Here is a 6,495-nt window from a genome sequence, read left to right on the forward strand (position 1 = left end):
TTGTCTTGTTCCTGATCTTAGAGGAAATGGTTTCAGTTCTTCACCACTGAGAATGATGTTTGCTGTGGGTTTGTTGTATATGTCCTTTATTATGTTGAGGTAGGTTCCCTCTGTGCCCACTTTCTGGAGACTTTTTATCATAAATAGGTGTTGAATTTTTTCAAAAGCTTTTTCTGCATCTATTGAGATGATCATTAGGCTTTTATTCTTTAATTTGTTAATGTGATGTATCACATTAATTGGTTTGAGTATATTGAAGAATCCTTGCATCCCTGGGATAAATCCTACTTGATCATGGTGTATGATCCTTTTAATGTGTTGTTGGATTCTGTTTGCTAGTATTTTGTTGAGGATTTTTGCATCTATGTTGATCAGTGATATTGGTCTGTAATTTTCTTTTTTTTGTAGTATCTTTGTCTGGTTTTTGTATCAGGGTGATGGTGGCCTCATAGAATGAGTTTGGGAGTGTTCCTCCCTCTGCTATATTTTGGAAGAGTTTGAGAGGGATGAGGGATAGCTCTTCTCTAAATGTCTGATAGAATTCGCCTGTGAAGCCATCTGGTCCTGGACTTTTGTTTATTGGAAGATTTTAAATCACAGTTTCAATTTCATTACTTGTGATTAGTCTGTTCATATTTTCTGTTTCTTCCTGGTTCAGTCTTGGAAGGTTATACCTTTCTAAGAATTTGTCCATTTCTTCCAGGTTGTCCATTTTATTGGCATAGAGTTGCTTATAGTAGTCTCTTAGGATGCTTTGTATTTCTGCGGTGTCTGTTGTAACTTCTCCTTTTTCATTTCTAAGCTTATTGATTTAAGTCCTCTCCCTCTTTTTCCTGATGAGTCTGGCTAATGGTCTATCAATTTTGTTTATCTTCTCAAGGAACCAGCTTTTATTTTTTTTTAATTTTTTTTTTTACTTTCACCAAAAAATAATTTATTAAAACACACAGCTTCAGCACTAGCCTCCTATGTACAAGCACACACCCTCCTAACTACCCTAACTAGGGGATCCTCTTCTTCCCCCTTGCCTTGCGGACCTCTTCTTCCTGGAGTAGGGGGTCAAAGAGATCACACGTGTCATCCAATGTGGCCAAAAGCTCATCTGGCATGGTTTCCAGATCATCTATACCCAACAGAGCATTAAAATCAAACTCCTTCAGATCCATTTTCTCTACCATCCAATCTGCCCCGAGGGAAAGCATCCTCCTTGTCGTTATCTGAGGCACTGACTAACCCATCCACAGCCAGCCATTCAGAGAAGCCCGCCTTAGCCTTGTCGCCAGAGAACCCATGAGGTTTGAAGTGCTTGGCCACCTCCAGGTAGTCATCTAGGAGACCCAGGCTCTCTCCAGCCCCCAAACCCGACTGGTCAAAGGGAGACATGAACTCCCCCACCAACACCTCGCTGCTCAGGAAGCTCATCTCGGCCATGTTGCGAGGTTTTGGTGGAATCGAGGAATGTGCTTAATTCGAAGGTGTCTTTGTCGGTTACAGCAACGCTGCTGCTGAATGCCTTTGAAAAGCGCCATGGCTTAAGCCGCTGGGGGGTGCTGCTGCCGCCGCTGCAAAAGCCAATGCTGCCGCAGGCACTGCTGCCTCTAATACGCCATGGTGGCCGCGAACCCTGTGGGAGCCGAGAAAAGAAGGTACGCACTTGCACGGAGAAACCACATGTATAGGCGGAAGAAGAAAAAATGGCCCCAGCTTTTAGTTTTATTGATGTTTGCTATTGTTTTCATTGTTTCTATTTCATTTATTTCTGCTCTGATCTTTATGATTTCTTTCCTTCTGCTAACTTTAGGTTTTGTTTGTTCTTCTTTCTCTAGTTCCTTTAAGTGTAAGGTTAGATTGTTTATTTGAGATTTTTCTTGTTTCTTGAGGTAGGCTTGTATTGCTATAAACTTCCCTTTTAGAACTGCTTTTACTGCATCCCACAGGATTTGGATCGTCGTGTTTTCATTGTCATTTGTCTCTAGGTATTTTTTGATTTCCTCTTTGATTTCTTCAGTGATCTCTTGGTTATTTAGTAGTGTATTGTTTAGCCTCCATGTGTTTGTGTTTTTTACGGTTTTTTCCCTGTAATTGATTTCTAATCTCATAGTGTTGTGGTCAGAAAAGATGCTTGATATGATTTCAATTTTCTTAAATTTACTGAGGCTTGATCTGTGACCCAAGATGTGATCTATCCTGGGGAATGTTCTGTGTGCACTTGAGAAGAAAGTGTAATATGAAGTTTTTGTATGGAATGTCCTATCAATATCAATTAAATCTATCTGGTCTATTGTGTCATTTAAAGGTTGTGTTTCCTTATTAATTTTCATTTTAGATGATCTGTCCATTGGTGTGAGTGAGGTGTTAAAGTCCCCCACTATTATTGTGTTACTGTCGATTTCCTCTTTTATAGCTGTTAGCTGTTGCCTTATGTATTGAGGTGCTCCTATGTTGGGTGCATATATATTTTTAATTGTTATACCTTCTTCTTGGATTGACCCCTTGATCATTATGTAGTGTCCTTCCTTGTCTCTTATAACATTCTTTAAAGTCTATTTTATCTGATATGAGTGTTGCTACTCCAGCTTTCTTTTTTTTTTTTTAAAGAAGATGTTGGGGATAGGAGTTTTTATTAATTAATTTATTTTTGCTGTATTGGGTCTTAGTTTCTGTATGAGGGCTTTCTCTAGTTGGGGCAAGCGGGAGCCACTCTTCATCGCGGTGCATGGGCCTCTCACTATCGCAGCCTCTCTTGTTGCAGAGCACAGGCTCCAGATGCGCAGGCTCAGCAGTTGTGGCTCACGGGCCTAGTTGCTCTGCAGCATGTGGGATCTTCCCAGACCAGGGCTCGAACCCGTGTCCCCTGCATTGGCAGGCAGATTCTCAACCACTGCGCCACCAGGGAAGCCCTCCAGCTTTCTTCTGATGTCCATTTGCATGGAATATCTTTTTCCATCCCCTCACTTTCAGTCTGTATGTGTCCCTAGGTCTGAAGTGGGTCTCTTGTAGACAGCATATATATGGGTCTTTTTTTTTGTATCCATTCAGCGAGCCTGTGTCTTTTTGTTGGAGCATTTAATCCATTCGTGTTTAAGGTGATTATCAATATGTATGTTCCTATGACCATTTTCTTAATTGTTATGGGTTTGTTTTTGTAGGTCTTTTTCTTCTCTTGTGTTTCCCACTTAGAGAAGTTCCTTTAGCGTTTGTTGTAGAACTGGTTTGGTGGTGCTGAATTCTCTTAGCTTTTGCTTGTCTGTAAAGCTTTTGATTTCTCCATCGAATCTGAATGAGATCCTTGCTGGGTAGAGTAATCTTGGTTGTAGTTTCTTCCCTTTCATCACTTTAAATATATCATGCCACTCCCTTCTGGCTTGTAGAGTTTCTATTGAGAAATCAGCTGTTAGCCTTATGGGAGTTCCCTGGTATGTTATTTGTCATTTTTCCCTTGTTGCTTTCAATAATTTTTCTTTGTCTTTAATTTTTGTCAATATCATTACTATTTGTCTCGACATGTTTCTCCTTGGGTTTATCCTGCCTGGGACTCTCTGCACTTCCTGGACTTGGGTGGCTATTTCCTTTCCCACGTTAGGGAAGTTTTCGACTGTAATCTCTTCAAATATTTTCTTGGGTCCTTTCTCTCTCTCTTCTCCTTTTGGGACCCCTATAATGCGAATGTTGTTGCATTTAATGTTGTCCCAGAGGTCTCTTAGGCTGTCTTCATTTCTTTTCATTCTTTTTTCTTTATTCTGTTCCGTGGCAGTGAATTCCACCATTCTGTCTTCCAGGTCACTTATCCGTTCTTCTGCCTCAGCCATTCTGCTATTGATTCCTTCTAGTGTGTCTTTCATTTCAGTTATTGTATTGTTCATCTCTGTTTGTTTGTTCTTTAATTCTTCTAGGTGTTTGTTCTTTAATTCTTCTAGGTCTTTGTTAAACATTTCTTGCGTCTTCTCTATCTTTGCCTCCATTCTTTTTCCAAGGTCCTGGATCATCTTCACTATGATTATTCTGAATTCTTTTTCTGGAAGGTTGCCTATCTCCACTTCATTTAGTTGTTTTTCTGAGGTTTTATCTTGTTCCTTCATCTCATACAAAGTCCTCTGCCTTTTCGTGTTGTCTGTCTTTCTGTGTATGTGGTTTTCCTTCCACAGGCTGCAGAATTGTAGTTCTTCTTGCTTCCGCTGTCTGCCCGCTGGTGGATGAGGCTATCTGCTCCCATATACTTTCAGTCACTTCTAGATCACTTTTAATAACTAAAACAATGTAAAAGCCATGTAAATAGTTGCCAGCATGCTGCAAATTCAAGTTTTGCTTTTTGGAACTTTGTGGAATTTTTTTCTTTTGATCTGAAGCTGGTTTGAAAGTGTGAATGTGGAAGCTGTGGATATGGAGCAGTGACCGTATATCCTTTTCTAGCAAACTGGTAATCTAGAGAGTAAGATATTCTCCTGAGGTCTGTAAGCTGCTCCAACAAATTAATCAAACCCATGGAGGGGGTGATCGGAACCTCTGATTTATAGCCAGTCAGTAACCTGAACCTGTGATTGGCACCTGAAGTGGTGGGGGGAGCAGTCTTGTAGGATCTGATGCTCTCTCCAGGTAGATAGTGTCAGAACTGAATTGAATGGTAGGACACCCAGCGGGTGTTGCAGAACTGCTTGTAAGGGGAAAAACTTACAAATATTTCGTGACCAGGAGTGTCAGAAGTGAAGTAGAGTACTGAGTGTAAAGGAGACATACAGGAGTGCTTTTCCTTTAGATTTTTTAATTCGCTTTTCTACTAATTCACGTTTATTATATTCTACAAAGTTACCAGTTTACGACCGATTAGAAATATAAAGAAATCAGCCCTTTACCACAGATAGTTTGCGCAGCACTGGACTAGAGTCAGAACGATGCAAAACAAGATTTTTGTCTGATAGTTTACATTAGATTATTGGGGAAAGGAGAGAGGGAGAGGAAAAGAGAGAGCGTGCTCACTAATTAGAATTTGGCTTTAAGAAACTTCTGGTTCGCCCAGGGTGTGGAAATGTGGAAGGAGTGTGAGTGGCAAGGGTAAGCGGGACTTAAAATAGCCATTTAATGACAGTGCTATTGGTTTCACACTCCTGCAGTGCACCCCGAACCTTGTACTATATATTCAGATTAAAGTCTAGGCTGCTATTAAACAAATGAAGAACAAAATAAGGAGGGGGGGAATTGAAACTTTCTTCTTCTAACGCTAACTTCCTGCTATAATCTGGAAGCTTATAGCTACTTCTAAATTTTTTAAAGAAATTATTTATACATAAGGGAAATGATTTTAAGAAATGAAAGGAAAGACTAATGTAACAAGACACTGCAGGGAACCATCACTGTGTAATAACTCCCATATGGGGTAGGTGACAGGTTTTGGGCTGTGTGTCTAACAGTGCACCGTGACGTTGTACAATAAGAGACACCCTCCTCCAGGCCTCACTGCCTGGCACCACGATACACAGCTTGTGTGACTGCGCAGAGCACACTGAGAAACGGGTACAGACACATTCCCAAGGCAAAAAGACGATCAGTAAAAAACAACCAGCCCTTGGGGACTTCCCTGGTGTTAAGAAACTTGTGGTGTTTAAGAATCTGCCTTCCAATGCACGTGACGTGGGTTTGATCCCTGGTTGGGGAACTAAGATCCCACATGCTGCAGGGAGACTAAGCCCATTGCCACAACTACTGAGCCCACAAGCTCTACAGCCCATGCGCCACAACTAGAGAGAAGCCCACACTCTGCAACGAAAGATCCCGCATGCCGCAAAGAAGATCCTGTGAGCCGCAACTAAGACCCGACACAGCCAAAAAAAAAAAAAAAAAAGTCCTTTTAGCATAGGGAACAAGATTATCTTCTTGAGGACTGAAAACTGTGACTAGTTTGCCTGGGTCCTGGTCTCCTAGTTTGCCTGGGTCCAGGTTCACCACGCTTCGAGGGCAGCCAAGATTTCGAGATTTTGACCCATGTTGTGTGAAATAAATTATGTAAAAATGTGTTTCAATCCATAAACATGGTACAAATCTGAGGAAGACATTCTAGTGTCCCCTAACTGATGTTCTCATAAGCTTCTGTGTGCTTTTTTTCCCACCCGCCACCCCAGTGTTACCTGCAGACTCTCAACACCCAGCCACATGCTAACAAGGTGGCCTCTTCACATTAGAGTCCTGAACTAGAAGCAGTGAGGTATTGGTCTGTGCGGCTATCATGCCGTAGCCTCCAGACACCTTGTGTGAGAACCTCCTCGGAGGCACTGTTAGCTGTGTGACATCCAGATTACACTGAATTTCATTCCCAAGAAGCATGCCCAGGAGACCCAACATTTGAATAATAAGAAATCCAGAAAGTAAGAACTGAGAGGGTGGAAAGAAAATACTATTTTTTTTCAAGAAAATCCCTAAGAAATTAAAAACATATATCTAAGTGGAAATGACTGTCAGTCATTTACAACGACATATACCAAGGAAGTTAAGAACACCAGTAAC

At 41.2% G+C, this 6,495-nt stretch overlaps 1 pseudogene; it reads right to left on the minus strand.

The window, feature by feature from the left end:
• Positions 1–262: 262 nt before the first annotated feature.
• LOC149746859 (cyclic AMP-dependent transcription factor ATF-4 pseudogene) lies at positions 263–2,389 on the minus strand (annotated as a pseudogene).
• Between the last annotated feature and the right edge of the window lie 4,106 nt (positions 2,390–6,495).

This window comes from Delphinapterus leucas, chromosome 18 (genome assembly GCF_059928025.1).
Source record: "Delphinapterus leucas isolate spDelLeu-1000000601 "Yukka" chromosome 18, BTC_Dleu_Yukka2, whole genome shotgun sequence".
Lineage (NCBI taxonomy): Eukaryota > Metazoa > Chordata > Mammalia > Artiodactyla > Monodontidae > Delphinapterus > Delphinapterus leucas.